Raw genomic sequence first — 17,788 nt, forward strand, 5'->3', positions numbered from 1 at the left:
CCAGGAGCCAGGAGCATCTTTTAGGTCTCCCACAAGGGTGCAGGGACCCAAGAACTTGGGCCATCTTCCACTGGGCCATAGCAGGGAGCTGGATTGTAAGTGGAGCAGCCGGGACTCAAACTGTGCCCATATGGGATGCCGGCACTGCAGGCAGTGGCTTTACCTACTACACCACAGTGCCGGCCCCCAGCCTGTATCTTTTAATTCGAGTATTTAGGCCATTTATATACAAGGTGACTATTGATAAGTGAAGACTTGACCCTGCCATTTTCCCATTAATATTCTTGTTGTTTGGATTTTCTTTGTATTTTTACTGGGAGATTTTCTGCCTTCACATGCTTTCATAATTATGACTATGTTCATTAAGTGTGTAGCACTACCTTAAGCATCTTTTGTAAGGCTGGATAAGTGGTAAGAAATTCTTTCAATTTCTGTTTGTTATGGAAAGTCTTTATTTCACCTTCATTCATAAATGGTAATTTTGTAGGGTACAGTATTCTCATTTGACAGTTTTTTTCTCTTAAGACTTAGATGATGTCTCTCCATTACATTCTCTCCTAGACTATAGTGTTTCTGATAAGAAGTCAGTGGTGAGTCTAATTGTAGATCCTCTGAATGTAATCCAATGTTTCTCTTATGTATATTTCAGAATCTTTTCTTTATGTTTTACAACTACAATGTGTGTTGGTGAAAATCTTTTCTGGTCATGTCTATTTAGAGTTCTGCGTGCCTTGTGTGCTTGGATTTACCTTTGTTTCTCCAATTTAGGGAAGTTTTCTGTAATTATTTCCCTAACCAGGCCTTCTAACCCACTTTCTCTTTCCATACCTTCAGGAACTCCTAAGACCTGTATGTTGGGCTGTTTGATATGATCCCATATATCTCCAACATTGTTTTTAAGTTTTCTAATTTATTCTATTTTTTTCCTTTTTGTTCTGAATGAAAAATTTCCAAATATTTGTCTTCTAGCTTGGGTATTCTTTCTTCTGCCTCACCAATTCTATTGTTAAGTCTTTCCACTAAATTTTTTATTTGACATATTGAATTCTTCATTTATAATATTTCATTTTGACTTCCCTTCAAAATTTCAGTTTCATGAGAAATTTTTTCATTCATGTGACTTATGAATTTCTTTAACTTGTGAATTTGCTTTTCATTGCTTCTGAAAAATCCTATGATTAATCTTTTGATTTCCATTTCAGGTATTTCAAGAATCTCTTCATCTTCACCTTCTAATATTGAAGTGTTGTCATGTTCCTTTGTGGTGGGATCATATTGTATCCCTTATTCTTATTTGTTGATTTTCTATGATTTATTTTTAGGCATTTGTGGAGATATTCGTTGGTTTTTCCTGATGGCTTTTATCTTTGAACTGTACCTCTATGGCTTAGTGGAGTATCTATTTTTTTAGTGAACACCCAGAAGTGTGTGGTAGGTGTGGCCAGTGAGCTTTGGCCAGTGCTCCATGATGGGGTGATGAATATCCAGGGTCACACCCAAGTTGGGTCTAATAGATCTCCTCTTGTTAACAGAAGGGGAGGTATGGTCACCTCTATTTGTGCAATCACACCTTCACCTCCTCTCTTCCAAGGTGATCAATGGCTGGATGTTGACCTCAGTGAGTGCCATACTTATCCACACTTCTGCATGAACTGCACAAAATATCGGTTCAGTCTTCAGTGTGAGCACAGATCCTGTTGCAATGGCCCACCACAGTTAATCAGGGAACTCTGGGCTTGCGGAGTAGCACACAGGGATTGCCCAGAGTCCCAGCTACCTCCTACACCCTCTCATGCAGTCACGGGTTTCCCACAGTCTCAGCACACAGGGCTCCCATAGTCTCTGGTTGCAGAATATCCACTCTACCTGGCTAGCCTGTCCCATTCACGGAGAGGCTGAGACATTGCCAGAGCCAGCTGCCTGTGGGTGCTCCATGTACACAGTGTGAGCCCTGGAACCTGTGATATGTTGCAAGCCTGGGGGAACTTCAGATTTACATGTGGGTTCCCAGCCCCCTGTCAGTGCTCCCAGCCAGACTCCAAGTTAGTAGGGAATGCGTATTTTTCCCTCTGGTAAAATCCCTGGATCACATGCATGTGCAAGAACTGCTGATTACAGCCCCTATTTGTTTCCCAGTGGTGCCTTTTCCCCACAAGTTGCAGGGTGCCCACAAGAGCCTCTGCAATACTGATACCAGAATGGCTCCTTCTCCCCAGGTGTGTGCACCTGAACTGCTGCTGTTGCTATTGCTGTCAAGAGATAAACTTGACCCTGCCAGTTGCTGTGCATGCACACAAGAACTACTTAAGCTGCTATTTATGTCCAAAATGGCACCAGCTGTTTCTCAGCCAGTTTCTGGTCACTGTTGTAGAGGGGATGTGGAAAGAAACATGCCCCTTTCTTCCACTTGGTTAACAGGCACTCTGTCCCCTCAGGGCTCCAGACTCAAAGACGGTGTTGTCTACCAGGCTTTCCCTCTGGCTATGTCACCAGTGGTGTGGGCTGCTGCAGTCTGATTTCACCTTGCTCTCTCCAAAGCTGCTGCTTTCTCCAGCTCTTGGCTGCTGGATTCGTGTGTTGTTTCTGTGCTCATTGCTGTGTGTCTGCACCTTCCACACTGATCCACGACATCCATCTTCCTTCTGGAGAGTTTCCACTGCAACTCTCTCTCTAACTTTCCTCCCCTGGGAGTGTACTTTCTCCATTTGTTTTTTGGTACTATTTTCCCATAGCCTAGAGCAGTATGCTCTTTCCCATTTGGGGATCCCAAACTTTTCATTTTACTCATAAAAAAAATGAGACCCAAAGAATAGAAGTTTGATTGCAGTTGGTCGGATAGCATCAGAGGTGTGGCTGGCTCCCAGTCTCCTGGACCACTGGTTCAGGGTGCTTTCCTTTAGAGGAATTTAAATGATGGGGCAGCACATGGACGGCACAGCCCAGTGTTGCTAATCTCTATTTTGTTACTGATCTTTCTCTCAGATGTCCTATGTTTTAGGTTTAAAGTTTATATTCCTGATTTATTCAAAGCCACTTGACAGAGAAATTGACCATTTGTGTACCATTTTGCTCTACTCTGAAAGTGATTCTCACTAAATCAGCATGAATTTCCAATTTAGGGTAGGAGCATATAAAAGAATATTTTTCAAGTTTGTCACTCCTCACTCATGTGCTTGAGTTTCCCTGGTCCTAATGACACCCATTTTGTTTTTCTCTCCCAAAAGAAATCTTTTCAACAGCACTCATAATTTGCTGTGTGTTTTATTTTATTTTTTTTATAAAGACTACTAAGAAAGCAGTATCTGCAAAAGTTCAGTACAGCCTCCAATCTCAGGCTTTATCTTTGAAATTTTGCATACTGAGTTAAAATATTGCTACATTTGTGGCCTGGGATTGTCCCTGCTAATTCTTATGAAGTTAGAGTGCCAAAGAACTCTTAGAACTCCCCTTGTGAATTTGCTTGGTGAGCGGTTCAGGACTTGGTGTTTTAATCTCTCCATCAGGATCAACGTGATCCTGCATTAAAGCCAAGGTCAAATGGGATAAGCAGTTGAACTTTCTCCTTCATTTTGCGTGGCTCATTGAAACATGTAACCTTTATGGTTTCTGCTTTGGAGGGGAATCTGAAGTCCAAGCAGATGTTTCCTTCCCTCTTTTGAAAACCCCTTTTCATTTTCCTAGGCATGGTGTCAAAGAAGCAATTGGGGGTAGATTAGGTAGGAGGTGGAAGGTCAGTATTTTCTTTGCTAATATTGCAAAATAAGAAGTTTTTGTGTTTGCTTATCCTTCTTTTCTGCCAATTGGGCCACTGAGAGCAAGTTGCTCATTCTAAAGATGTAGAAGTAGATTTCCTTCATATGTCAGCAATGGCTATGGTATCAAGGTATGTGAAGAAAATCCAGGGCAGAAGTCATCTAAGCCCTTTTGGTTGGCAGAAAATCAAACCCTTAACCAAGCCGCTGCCAAATCTTAATGCTTTTTTCTTCAATGCAGTCAATGTAAGTTACATCCTTCTTCCACAAAGTTCTCTGATTTTGGGGGTTACTAATAATCTATGAATAAAACAGTAACCAAGCTGTCATTTTCCTTCTAATGCATTCTTGTGTTTTCTTAAATGAATAACTTTGCACATAATTGTCTTTAATTACAAGTGATATTTATGTTCAACTTTATAGTTCTGTCATTTCACATGGCTCACTAACAAGTCACTGAAAATAACTGTCCTTATTAATCTCAAGTGTTTGGTTTTCTGCTTCAGAATGGCACATTTTACAACACATCAAACTGGCTATGTTGTCTGAATTCAGAATTTTATACATTCAGTTCTGTCCTTCTCTGCCTGTAGGAAGTAGTCTAAAATCTTCAACTTGTATTTTTCTGTAAGGCTTATGGAAAATGGTAAGTCATTTATTTTGACTAATTTCATAGGCATAAAATACCTGAAAAAGCAAAGCATGGAAGACACATATAAAGATTCCAGAATTTTTTAGTTGGGAAGAGAAACTTGCTATGAAACTGCAAAATGGTTGTTGGTAACCATGGCCAAGAATTGCCACCAGATTTGTTGAGAAAAATAACTATATCTGAATTCTTCTGTTAACATTTTTTTCTTTTTGTTTGCCCTCTTCTAGCAGCCAACATTAGCTTTCCATCCTTTTGCCATTAGCTGGGAAATACTGCTAACCCCTTAACTGAGCAGGTGGGATAACAAATGTAGGAGGCAGAAGAGGGGTTTCAGCCTTCAGTATACATTAGAATCAGATGGTGAGCCCTTGAGACTTGCTTTTCTGGTTAGGACCCAACTTCCAGTCTTCTGAATTAATTCATCTGGTCATCAGGTTGGGGAGAATGGTTTTGGTTTTTCCAAAGAGATCCCTAGCTGATTACAGTAGATTAAGGCTGAGAGTCATGGCAGCTGGAAGATCTAGAAAGTTCTATTTATGTTGGACACTTATAAATGATTATTTAGTTATTTTTAAATTTTATTTGAAAGGCAGAGGAAAAAAGAAACAGACACAGAAAAAACTTCTATCTGTTGGTTCACTCTCCAAATACCCACAACTGCCAGGTCTGGGCCTGGCTGAAGCCAGGAGCTTGGAACTCCATCTGGGTCTTTCTTGGGACATTCTTAGATTGTTCTTCCAGAAACAAACAAATAAAACAATAAAGCAGTCATGTATTTTTCATTATATTTTTGGTTGCCTAATTTTCAATTTGAAAAATTTTGATGAAATTAAAATAAAACCTGTGCTTTATTCTTCATGAACAAAATGTGTATAATAGCATAGATAACTATTTCTGTTAAGACAGAGTTTACTCTTTGGATATGGATTGCAAGTTATAATGAATTAAAATTTTTTCTGAATGTGAACCAATGCATTTCCTTTTTGGCTTTAGTGACTTTGAGTTTCTTCTGTCATTTGTAATCAAAATAATTCTGCTTCAATATGTAGTCACAAATTACTTTTCAGTTCAGCAGGAAAGGGGATTGTCAATTGGAAACAAGTGTGAAGGCTTCATATAAAGAGGAGGAATCTGACCTGTAATAACCTAGATTGGAGATATATGCAAGAGAATTATGAGTGGGAAGTAATTCAATAATTTATCTGGATCACCACATGGATGGTGAAACAAATTTTTAACAAAATTTTTAAATAATTTAAATAAAACTAAATTTTTAACTAAAAATGTCATAGAGTCTTTGTCTAAGCACAGTTGGCAGTTACTAAAGATACAGTACATATACAGTGTTGTTTTTTCTTAACCAGAACTTAAGCTTCATGCCCCCACATCTTTGTCTTTGTTGAATATTTTCCATTTTTAATTATTTTCAAATTGAGCATATAAATGTTTTCTGTATTCTTCTGAAATTATGTATTTCTTACTGGACTATGATTTCCTTGATGGTGCTTTGATGTCTTTTAATTTTGTTCTTTGCAATATGTAGCGCAGCATAGTAGAAACTTAACAAATACTCCTGAAATGATTTTTAGACTGTGTAGAAGAATTAAACAATTACCTGACACAAGATATGTAAGTAGCTCAGGAGAAATTTAATATGATTTTAGACTAGGGGTGAGACAACTGAACACAATAACAATAATAAGAAAAGCTATCCTGAAATCTTGTAGATCTAAGTGCAAAGAGATAAGATCTGGAATCAGATAATGAGCTGAACAAGTTGCTGAAGATCTATAAGAAATTCTGACTGTTTCTTATTTATCTGGTTAGTTTTAAATTCAAATTTTATAGTTTTTTGTTGACTGTGAGTTATGGCTTGTGATCCGGCACCAAAACCATGATCTCTGGGCTCAGCCATACTAAAGTGGTAATCCTACATGGACTGTTGATTAGGAGAATTATACTGAGTAATTATTTAGTTTCTCTCAGATACTCTATTATCATGTATAAATGAAGAAAACAATTATACTGACCTATCAGCACAAAAAAGGGATTTTAAAAGATAATGAATAGTTCTGGGACCAGTGCCTATGCCCACTAGGTTAATCCTCTGCATGCGGTGCCAGCATCTCATGTAGGCACTGGTTCTAATCCTGGTTGCTCCTCTTCCAGTCCAGCTCTCTGCTGTGGCCCAGAAAGGCAGTGGAGGATGGCCCAAGTGCTTGGGCCCCTGCACCTGCATGGGAGACCCAGAGGAAGCTCCTGGCTCCTGGCTTCAGATCGGCGCAGCTCCAGACATTGTGGCCATTTGGAGAGTGAACCAACGGAAGGAAGACCTTTCTCTCTGTCTCTCTCTCTCACTGTCTGTAACTCTACCTGTCAAATAAATAAATAAAATCTTCAGAAAAGAAAAAAAAGATAATGAATAGTTCTTATGAAATACGTCTTACATTATTATTGGTCATTGTCATAAATTTCTGGAAAAGACCATTCTCTGAAGGACTTAAGGGAGCACTCTGCAGTTTTAGGGGTATGCTCTGGCTACTTCACATCTATGACTAAGTATAAATCAGGAAAAATGCAAAAGGTTTATACACAAAACAGGGGTTATTATAATGCAGCTTGTTACATTTGTATGACGATAACAAGGTATAGTGGAAAGTCTGTGGGATTCAGATCTTATTCTCTAGGTTCAAATCCCAGCTCTGACACCATCTATTGGTTCTTTTTCTGTGTCCATATGGTTCTTAATTCCACCTCTAAATGTTATTATGGGCAATAATGACAGAGCAAATGAGACAGTAGTTTTTCAGTTGTAAAGGCACTGCCGAATGCGACTATCTGAAACAGGGAGAGCATTTCCATTCTTCTAGGTTAGAAAACCTGGGAACAGAGAGGGTGAAGGCCTTGATCACTCAGGTTCATTCCCAGAATGCTGAGCATGCCATCGAAGATGCAGGGCACGAGCTGCCATTTGACTTGCTCAATCTTTTTCATGGAGCTGTGGAATAAGCTTGAGGTTCAAAAATATCTTTTGCTGCATAGTCCTGGGGTTGACCAAAAAAAGTCTTTAGAGAGTCTGAACTTATAAATGACATCAAAATTGTCACTTGGGTACAGTGACCCAGCGAATTATCCCTTTATTTGAAGGTAATTGCCTACCTTGTGGCCGACATGTTTATAAAATAAACTCAAAGCATTTAGTTTCCCTTTGCTTTTGTTTAGGTTTGTTTTTTCCGTTGTCTCGCCCTGGGTCTAAAGAAAGCCTGCGCATAATAGGAATGGCATGGGGCTATTTTAAAAAATGTGACCAAAGGAGGAGCTAGTGCCAGAAAAACTGCCACTGCAGAAGTAAACAGCATCTTTTTATGACTTGACTTTAATGACAATGGGCCACAGAAAATGCCTCCCACCCACTGAAGGAAGGGAATTACTGTCCTGTGTTCACTTTCTGCATTGATGCACCCTCCCAAGGCACCTATTGCCACATCGTCATCCAAAGCCAGGAATGTTTACTTCTTTCACTGTGCAGGTTTGGATACACTTTCTTTCTGGAAATATATCAAAGCCAGTCTCCCAGCCTGCGGTCTAGAGTGCAGAAGAGTTTAGTCATAGCTTGGTCCAACTTCTGAACAAGGATATTAAGCTTATGATTTCCGAAATGTTTACGTTTGCTCTAGCCATGCTGTTTACTGCAATTGTTGACACTAACATTGTTCGGTCCAGATGAGAGAACAAGATCAGCAACTAAGATTGTTTTGTGTTGTAAGTTCTACTTGCAGATGTCCTCAAACTAATGAAAGCCAGAGTGTATTTCTTTCTCTGATCATGTGATCAGAAACTCAAGATCGTTGGGGACATTCAGGAAAGTTTACTTTCCAGGGTTAGCAAATTACGGGGGGAGAGAGGGCAGGGGTGGAGAGATAAAGGGAGGCCTTCTTAGACATTGCCTGAGTGGATTAAGAAATAATTTGCTTTCTTGGGTCTACAAGTATTTCAGAGGCCTCTCAAAACTTTATATATAGAAAAGAAAGTGGTATTTGAGTAGTGCCTGCTTTGCTAGTACTTCCAAATTTAAGGATATGAGTTGTTTTAGTGTGTAAAACAAGCATTGAATTCAAGTAGTTTTCAGTCAGCTAAAAAAGCTGCTTTATTTTCACAACACTTTTGGCTCTTGTAGACATGGTTTTGGAGCATACACTGCCTGGTCTTAGAAATATGCATAGAAGAACTGTGCTTCGTTTTCCTTTTGGCTTTCATTTGTTTAATATTATACTAATGGACAAGCTGGGCCAACTAAAGAGACAGAAAAAGAGAAGGGTGATTTTAATTAACTAACTCTTTCTAAAGTTGCTGAAATCTGCCCCTTGGATTGGCAATGCTTCAGCATTAGAACCAGATAGACCCTGAGAAATCTTGAACTTCTCTTTTACTTGGATTTTGAAAAAAATGCAATATGTTTAATAAGAAAAATGATCTTTTCATAAGATTTTCTGCATTGTCCTTAAGAGGTATAGATTTTTAATCTCTACTTGAAAATATTCTGTGAAGATATTGGTGGTCCACATAACCCTTATCTTATGTTGAAAAATATGACAATGGGAACTTGATGTAAACAATGTCTAACCACTGTGTCTTGCACACCATGGATACTTCATGTTTTGCAACAGGATAATAATGCAGTGAAAGAATCTGGAAGATAGCTTGAGATTTGCTATTACAGGCTTTAAAACGCATCTGATTAAGTAAAGATTTTGTTCTAATTTGTTTTCATCATTGAACATTTGATGTTTGAGAAAAGTCTACATGTTTGTTTAAAAGCATAATATTAAAGCTACACATTGATATAAAGTCTTCGGTTTAGAATCATATTTATATGTAGTCATTAACTGTATTAAATTTTCTCTAAAACTTTGTTATTGCATTTTAATTTTTAACATATACAATTTTCCCTTAGCTGTATAATATAAATATGTAAATATATATATATGTATACTACCAGTAAGGTGAGTGTTGCCTAAATAAAATGTCTTCATTTAAGAGAAATTTTATAATAGCGGGCATTTATTGAGTGCTAGACACTGTTCACATTGTGACAAAGACTGGCTAGGCTTTTTTCCCCATCTATTTCCTTTTCTTTCTGGCAACCCAACTTGATATGTTTCCATCCTACTGTTACAATTAGATATGGCAAGTGATTGCTAATTCTTGCAAATAACATATAAATAGTGATGTTCACCACTCTAGGTGTAGCAAATAAAATTCTCTCATGTGTCATGTTCTGTGCACTTTCCTTTTCTGCTTCCTAGATGTAGTTAAGCATGACAATTTTATATGTAATGTGTTGAAAATGATGCAATAACAAGATGTAAAATGTCTAGGTTTCAATATTGTTCCATGAAATAGAGCTCCCTGACAATCAGGAATACCTATTGGGTTATTGGGTTTGTATGTGAATGAGAAATAAATTTTTGTCGTATTGGAGTCATTATATATTTGGCCATTTATTCATGATAATATCTAGTGCTGCTTCAATACAAGTATATTGCTTAATGTGTATTTCTTTGATCTTTGAAATAAGATTAATGTTTTACCCATTTTTACATGTAATGAAACTGGTTAATAGAAATAAGCTATAAACAATTCTAAGTCAGGGATAATTTCTAAGTGGTAGAACTGAGTCTTGATCCAAGTTCTATTTGTAGATGTTACTTACCATTGTTGTAATTATTAGGTAAGAGATGAGACAGATTTTCTGTAAGCTCCAAATCCTATACTTTATACTAGGTAGATAAACCTTTTAAGATAAAAAAATTGTTTCAAATATCAGACTCTTAGTAAATTCCTGTATTCACTAACGTCTATATTCAGTGAAATTCATTATGCAAATAATTAGAAGGGTTTTTCAAAGAAATTTAAGACTTGTTTAAGTTATTTAACCTCAAATATTTTAGATTAGAAAAAAAAGTTAAAATAATTAAGTATACATATCTAGTATACATGTAAGATGTCTTCAAAAAATTCTAATGTGTTAGAAAAAGGTGCATGAATGTCAATTTTTGGCACCAAAATAAGCTTATCTTTTAATTTTACTTTTCCATGAATTTTTGTAGTAACCTCATAAATTTTATGTATTTAAATATATACACACATATATGGATCTATCATATCAAACAATACTAATCTACAGTGTATATTTTTCCAAAACACTTTTTAAATTATTTAAAAGATTAATAGAAACCACTTTTGTTACTGTTTAATATCTTACTCAAGTTATTTTTACTGAACTTTTATGGTTTCAATCATAGGAAATCTTCATCATCATTTTGAATATGATGAGTTCTGTATTTTTAGATTCCTGGGTTTCATTGTCATTCAAGAAACTGTAGGCTTTCCACATCTATCAAGGGATAGCACTGTAACTGCATCATGATGTTTGGATCATTGGAAAAGATGTTTTGAACTGTTGCCATAATATATGCACAATCAAGTTAATAGGCACAGTAAATGCATCACAGGATAATATGGTTTTAAACGTAGAGACTTTGCATGCTTATTGAGAAAAAAAAGAAATAGAAGAACCAATATCTGTAATCTTGGATGTTAAGCAAGCATGTAGTCATTCTGAAAAACACTTGAACATCTATTAGCAAAAAAATAGCATTCTCAAGGTCAAAACAAGTAGTGAGTATGTGAAAACACACAGGAAGATCAGAATCAGTATAAAAATACTTGAAATACCAGAGGAAATACACTTTTGTTATTATATTATAAAATAGCATATTCATTCATGGCTAATAACATTCAATGCTAAAGACCAAAGTCCTTCATCCTCTTGTTGAAATATTTGAAGGGTTTTTCGTAATAAAAGACAAAAACAAAAACTCTCAACAATAACAAAATGATGAATTTGTTTCACTGGAAGGCCTGGTTTGGCAGTTTTCTCTTGATCTCACTCAGGCCTCCTTGCAGATTCTCAGCATTACCTGTTGCTTTTGACCTCATCATACTGGGAGTAGAATCTAGTTTATGGGCCAAACTTCCTAGAGGAACACCAGGTCCTATTTTTTGCAAATAAAGTTCCATTTAGTCCTGGCAACACAAGGCTTTCTGGTTCAAAGAGAGAGTCTTATAAGACTTCTTGGACACCAAATAACTCTTACAAAACAACATTTTGATGAATTAAGTGTAAATGAATCAGAAACATATGGATTAAATTTCCTTTGAAATATGCATGCCTTTTCTGAATTAAAGGGGAAAATGTTTGGCAAAATGTATTTTGCTGAACCCAAAATACTAGAATAAAGCTCAATGTTTTCCTGGACCCCCAAATTATACTGGAGTCTCTGTTCTTTAAAAATTAATTAATGTTTAGGCTTAATCCTGTTGATTTTTTAAAGTTTGAAAATGGCTTTACTGACTTCTAATTACTTCTCTGATTTTGTACTTTCTTTAGTTATTGATAAAACCCTCATGTGGTGGGTGTTTGGCCTAGCAGTTGACGCCAATTAAGATGCCTGCTTTCGGCCGGCGCCGCGGCTCACTAGGCTAATCCTCCGCCTAGCGGCGCCGGCACACCGGGTTCTAGTCCCGGTCGGGGCGCCGGATTCTGTCCCGGTTGCCCCTCTTCCAGGCCAGCTCTCTGCTGTGGCCAGGGAGTGCAGTGGAGGATGGCTCAGGTGCTTGGGCCCTGCACCCCATGGGAGACCAGGAAAAGCACCTGGCTCCTGGCTCCTGCCATCAGATCAGCGCGGTGCGCCGGCCGCAGCGCGCCGGCCGCGGCGGCCATTGGAGGGTGAACCAACGGCAAAGGAAGACCTTTCTCTCTGTCTCTCTCTCTCACTGTCCACTCTGCCTGTCAAAAAAAAAAAAAAAAAAAAAAAAAAAAAAGATGCCTGCTTTCAACATGGAAGTGTCTGGGCTTGATACCCAGCTCTACATATTGACTGCATCTTCTTGCCAGTGCAGACCCTAGGAGGCAGTGGTGATAGCTCAAACCACTGAGTTCCTGCCACCCACATTGGTCACCTGGATTGAGTTCCTGACTCCCTGCTCCAGGCTGCTGCAGTAATTTGGGGAGTGAACCAGTGGATGGGAGTGCTCTCTCTTTGCCTATTATATAAATAAACAAGTAAACTAAAACCAAAACAAAACCCTGAAACTTATAAGTATGTATCCAACCTTGTATGGACATGTCAGCAAACTTCCGGAAGAAGTATAACCTGCTTCCCTATAAAAACTTGTGCAATCAGAATTTTACGTTTATTTAAACTTAAAAATGCTAGCTATGCAAGTTTTCTAGAATTTTTCCTTGCTGTGGTCAGTTGGAAAAGGCATAAACTAGAAGTAATTTTGATGATGCAGAATAAAAAGTTATCAGGTCTGAATTTTGCAGAGATAATCCTGGTGACACCCAGGCAGAAGGTATGTTGTTTGGTTCTGCTACTGTAAGGATGTCCTCTCATTTTCTACCCTCCTTGCTATACCATGGCAAAAGGGAGGGGAATAAGAACAGTGGGTTTATATTGTTTCTCCTTTGACTTATTTACCTCTTTGGATGAGCTTATGCTAAGAGAAGACAGAGTCAATGCTGACTGAATCAGCTTTGCAGTGTGTGTTGGCAGTGAAGTTCACTTTTCTTTCACCACAGATAACTAGATAAGGAATGCAAGACTTCTGATTTCTCCACCCTGATTTGGTCCCATTTTCTTTTCTTATATAAATTATAAGCAAACAGACCTTCATCTTCTCATCTAAACTAAGCCTTCCCCAACAGGGCCTTTGCATGGGCTGTTTTCTGATCTTGGATCTCTTACTTCCCGCTTCCTGGCTTCTCTACAGCCGATCATCTTCAGCTTTTGTGTCACAGTTCAGAAGTCACTGCTTCAGAGAGATCTTTCCTGAGCAGGTCAGTTCTCCTCCATTCCAAATCTTTCTGTTTCTTTTATAGCATTTAAGGTCACAATTTGTGTATTTTTGTTTTCCTGTTTCGTGTCTATGTATTTGATAAGGTAAAGATTGTATTCGCTTATGATTTTTTATCTCATTACCTAGGAAAGAACCTTCACAAAAAGATATTAAATAAATGTTTGTTGAATGAATGCATTTTCACATGCTGCTTCTCTTTTATAGATATATTTGCATGACAAATTTTTCAGAAATTGTTCATTTTTTCATTTTTAACTTTTTAAGTTTTGAGATAATATATTTTGTTGGTGGTTAGTATTTCTCAAAGTGGTTTCTATGAACCATTACTTACATGAAGTGGTCTGGGTCTTAGGGAGAAAATGAGTTGATAGAGAATTTTGGGAAGACCTGAAATAAACAAAGTTGAATGGAATTCTTTTCCATCAAAATTTTCAATAACTTTTATATATTAACTTACTTATAATTTTCATAATAAGATGCAGAGTTTCTTGCCCTTTTTCAAGGATAGGAATTACTTTTGAATGAAAACATAAGAAGCAGCTATTGAGATGATGCTAGGAATTCAGATTTATTGATGAGTAATACCTATGAAAAAAACATGGGAGAGAAGAGGATTGGCCAATGGGAATTCTCGGAATGTGAAGTCAATGAGATAAAGTCTCACATAGCCCCATGGAGAACTCCAGAGCAAAGATTGCCCATCATAGAAGTCTTCGAATGGGCTGACATGGCTAGGCCTTTGTGCCACAGTTTTGCTCAGTCACTGGCTGGTGCCACTGTTAGAAGATTGTGACCTCAGTTCAAAACTGAGAAAGAGCTGAAGGAGTTAACAGTTCTGTCTTGAAGGGAGGGCTGAGTGATCCACAGATCACCAGCCAGAAGAGTAAGGCTAGACTGGGCAACTATCATTACGGTTGGCCTTGGAATTGTAACTGGTACTCATTCTCTTAGTCAAAAATATTTATCCTAAGTTCTCATTGCCTTCAGCCCTTACTTCTGCTAAGGCAGGTAGCTTTCCTGATTGTCAAAGACCATTTTTTCTCGGGCCAGTGCAGCTAACTTTGTCAATTTATAGTCATTATTGAGCAAAGAAAAATCGCTGTGTACTCAACTGGGTAATCTGAATTTCATACCTATTCCTTTCTGCCACTATTATGTGACCCAAAATCCTGTGATGGAATACCATAAAAAAGAATGAAATCTTATCTTTGGGATGAAATAAATGGAACTGGAGACAGTTGTGCTTAGTGAAATAAACTAGTCAAAAAGAGACAAATATCATATTTTTTTCTGATTTATGGCAACTAATTCATAGGTTACTAAAAAGTAATGTATATGAGTGAATTGACATCTTGGAGATTTGATTATCATTTGATAGTTGTTTATAGCCCTTGTCTTCACTCCTGAGGATCAGTGGTTGTTCTACTTTCTACTTTTTGAATTCTTTAGTTGGAGAGTTAAGCTTGTGATTATAAAGCAACTTGAAAGCATATCATCACACAAATTCAAAGAAAAATAAGAAAGGAAGGAGGATGGAGTGGGAGGAAGGGAGGGCTGGAAGTATTATGTTCTTAAAACTGCATATATGAAATACATGCAATCTGTATCTTTATATAAATAAATTTGTAAAAAATTAAAAGAAATCATATCTTTGCTTGGTGAATATGATTAATTAGTCCTCCAAACTGTAATTTATTCTTGTGTATTGATCCCTGGACACAGCTATTCCCTAACCTTGCTAAGCCCAGAGTTACAGGGTACAAAAACTGCCCCCACTGGTCACTTGGCACACGGTAAATAGGCTATAGTCTGCATCTATCCCTTGATTCCCAGCCCATGTATCCTTCCTATTGGTATGCAGCACATTCTGCATACAAGAGGAAAATATAACTTCCTTGAAAAGTATTGTCTCCAGGCTAGTCTTCAACTATGATTACATCAGGTATTTTCCAGTGCTCGATGAGGACTATTGCCACTGTGTGACATGTAATATAACAAGTGAATCCCATAGTCAAGAACCCATTTCTGCACCTCTTTCACTATGAAGTGATTTTTTATGGTTAAATGCTATGTTTTGCACTTGCTTCTATGTCTATAGAGCAAACAGTTCATAAACAGCAGAAAATTGTACTAGCTGAGGACCCATGGGCTGGAAAGGCAAAGGCATAATTTGAGTAAGTATCTATTTCTGTAAGACCAAATCACTGGCCCTCAAGGATGCAAGACAACCAGTATAGTAAACTTGCCACTAGGTGACTACCAGTCTCCCTGAGGAATAGTCATATACGGAAGGTCCAACTCTAGTTGGTCTTTGCTGATAGGCTAGACATTCACAGGAAGTAATAGCTAGATTGGCGTTGGTCAGTGTGAGTCCATGCTATTGAGCCATGCATAGTATCTATTTCTGTTGTCATGAATTTTTTTCATGTGCTCATTGTGCCAAGTTTGAGGTGGCCATTGACACAGTCTAGGTATTATCAGATGGCATTTGGTCTACCTACTTGTTTAGTGCATCTTATGCAGTACATGCTTTTGGATGAGTCTTGAAATATAATTCAAATGCTTATTTCTATATATTCCTCTCTGCTAGACCTCTGTCTCCTGCCATAAGGGCCAGGCCATTTGCCACTGCCCATATGTTTTCCAATCTCAGATCAAATTTACTTCTATACAAAATGGACAACCATCACCCAAAACTCTGTTCATTTTTTCCCTTACCATTTGACTTTCAAAGCCATTCCTGAGTGAGGTTATGATGAAGGCACTATTTTCTTCTTAGCCTACACATAGAGCAAACCCATCCATAGATTAAGCTCAGCCTTCTCCTTTTCTGTTAGCTAGCTGAAATATTAGATCTCTAAAATATCATGAATATGAGATTGGGAGAAGCGGGTGCTGGTGCAACCGTGTTGGTTGACATAAAGGACAAGTGATCTCCATGTGCAGCTTGTTTGTGTCTTCTGATCTTGCAGATATGCTTTCCTTCCTATGATGCATTGTTGCTAGACCTATGCAACCATGTGGTTTGGCAGATATAGCAGGAACCAGGTCATGATGTAAATATATGGATGAATTATCATATGGGATCCATGGTTAAGGATTATATCACTACTTCACCTGAATATTTCACCAAGAACTATATCTGGAAAAGAATGTAACTTCACCTTGTAGTTGCAGGGCCACAATACACATATCCAAGGATCTGTCTTAAGATAACTCTCACAAAGTCTGGTAATACACTTCATAGTAGCCCATCACTGACCTTCTTTTTAAAGATTTATTTATTTATTTGAAACACAGAGTTACACAAAAGAAGAGAAAGAGATGGAGAGAGAGAGAGAGAGAGAGAGAGAGAGATCATCCATCTACTGGTTCACTCCCCAAATGGCCTCAATGGCTGGGGTGGAGCCAGGCTGAAGCCACCAGTCAGGAGCTTCTTCTAGATCTCCCTCATGAGTGTAGGAGCCCAGGCATTGAACCATCTTCTGCTGCTTTCCCATGTGCATTTTTAGACAGCTGGATCAGAAGTAGAGCAGCCAGGACTCAAAAGAGCGCCCATATGGGAAGCTCTCATCAGGTGTTGACTTTACCTGCTATACCACAATGGCAGCCCCATCTCACCATTGACCTTTAACAGAATTGGGTCTTCTGAATCCTAAGGTTCGAGTAGCCTAGGTATTTGCAGGGTAGTTTGAACTTTTGTAGCACATCCGAAAACGTCTACAAGATGTCATAGTACTTTCTTTGTAGTTGAGGGATATAAGATATGAGCATTTTGACTTTAAAGGAGTTACCCTGACATGTTCTAATTATTGAATATTCCTGAATTCCACTGATGTGGCAAGACCCTGGAGCCTTGTAAGGCTTGCCTTCCACTTCTTGTTAATATATGCCACTATTTTTTTAAAGATGTATTTACTCGTTTGAAAGGCAGAAAGAGAGATATCTTCCATCTGCTGTCTACTCCCCAAATGCCCACAATAACCAGGCCTGGGCCAAGGTGAAGTCAGGAGCCAAGAGCTTCATCCTGGTCTCCTATATGGGTAGCAGGGCTCCAAGAATTTGGATCATCTTCTGATGCCTTCTCAGGTGCATTTGCAAGAAGCTGGATTGGAAATCTAGAAGTTAGAATTCAAATTGGCCTTCCAGTATGGGATGCTGTTGTTGCAAGTGGTGTCTTATCTGGCTGTGCCACAATATTGGCCCCTTGCAGCCAATTTTTGCTCATTCCACTATAGCAATGTGATGTCCTTGATGTAATGGATTAGTGTGATATTCTATAGGATATATAGATGGGTTGGATTTCTTTAGTTTATATTATGACAGATGGTAGGAGATTTAACAAGGCCCTTGGACAAAATCAAGAATGTATATTGTTGGGACTGGCATTGTGATATTGCGGGTAAAGTTGCTTCCTGTGACATTGGCATGTCACATGGATGCCGGTTCATATCTTAAC

General features: G+C 38.1%; 1 long non-coding RNA gene across 2 annotated transcripts in view; it reads left to right on the forward strand.

Moving 5' to 3' along the window:
- Positions 1-9,884, forward strand: part of LOC149122378 (uncharacterized) — a 241,039-nt gene extending 231,155 nt beyond the window's left edge. Inside the window, exon 3 of one of the 2 annotated variants that reach the window (XR_016220175.1) lies at positions 6,574-7,555. This is a non-coding gene — a long non-coding RNA (uncharacterized LOC149122378). Of the gene's footprint in view, positions 1-6,573 lie in introns of both variants that reach the window. The other variant, XR_016220174.1, reaches the window with a different exon arrangement.
- Positions 9,885-17,788: the final 7,904 nt, after the last annotated feature.

The sequence above is a fragment of the Oryctolagus cuniculus genome, chromosome 14 (genome assembly GCF_051225735.1).
Source record: "Oryctolagus cuniculus isolate XC-2025 breed Fujian yellow rabbit chromosome 14, ASM5122573v1, whole genome shotgun sequence".
Classification (NCBI taxonomy): domain Eukaryota; kingdom Metazoa; phylum Chordata; class Mammalia; order Lagomorpha; family Leporidae; genus Oryctolagus; species Oryctolagus cuniculus.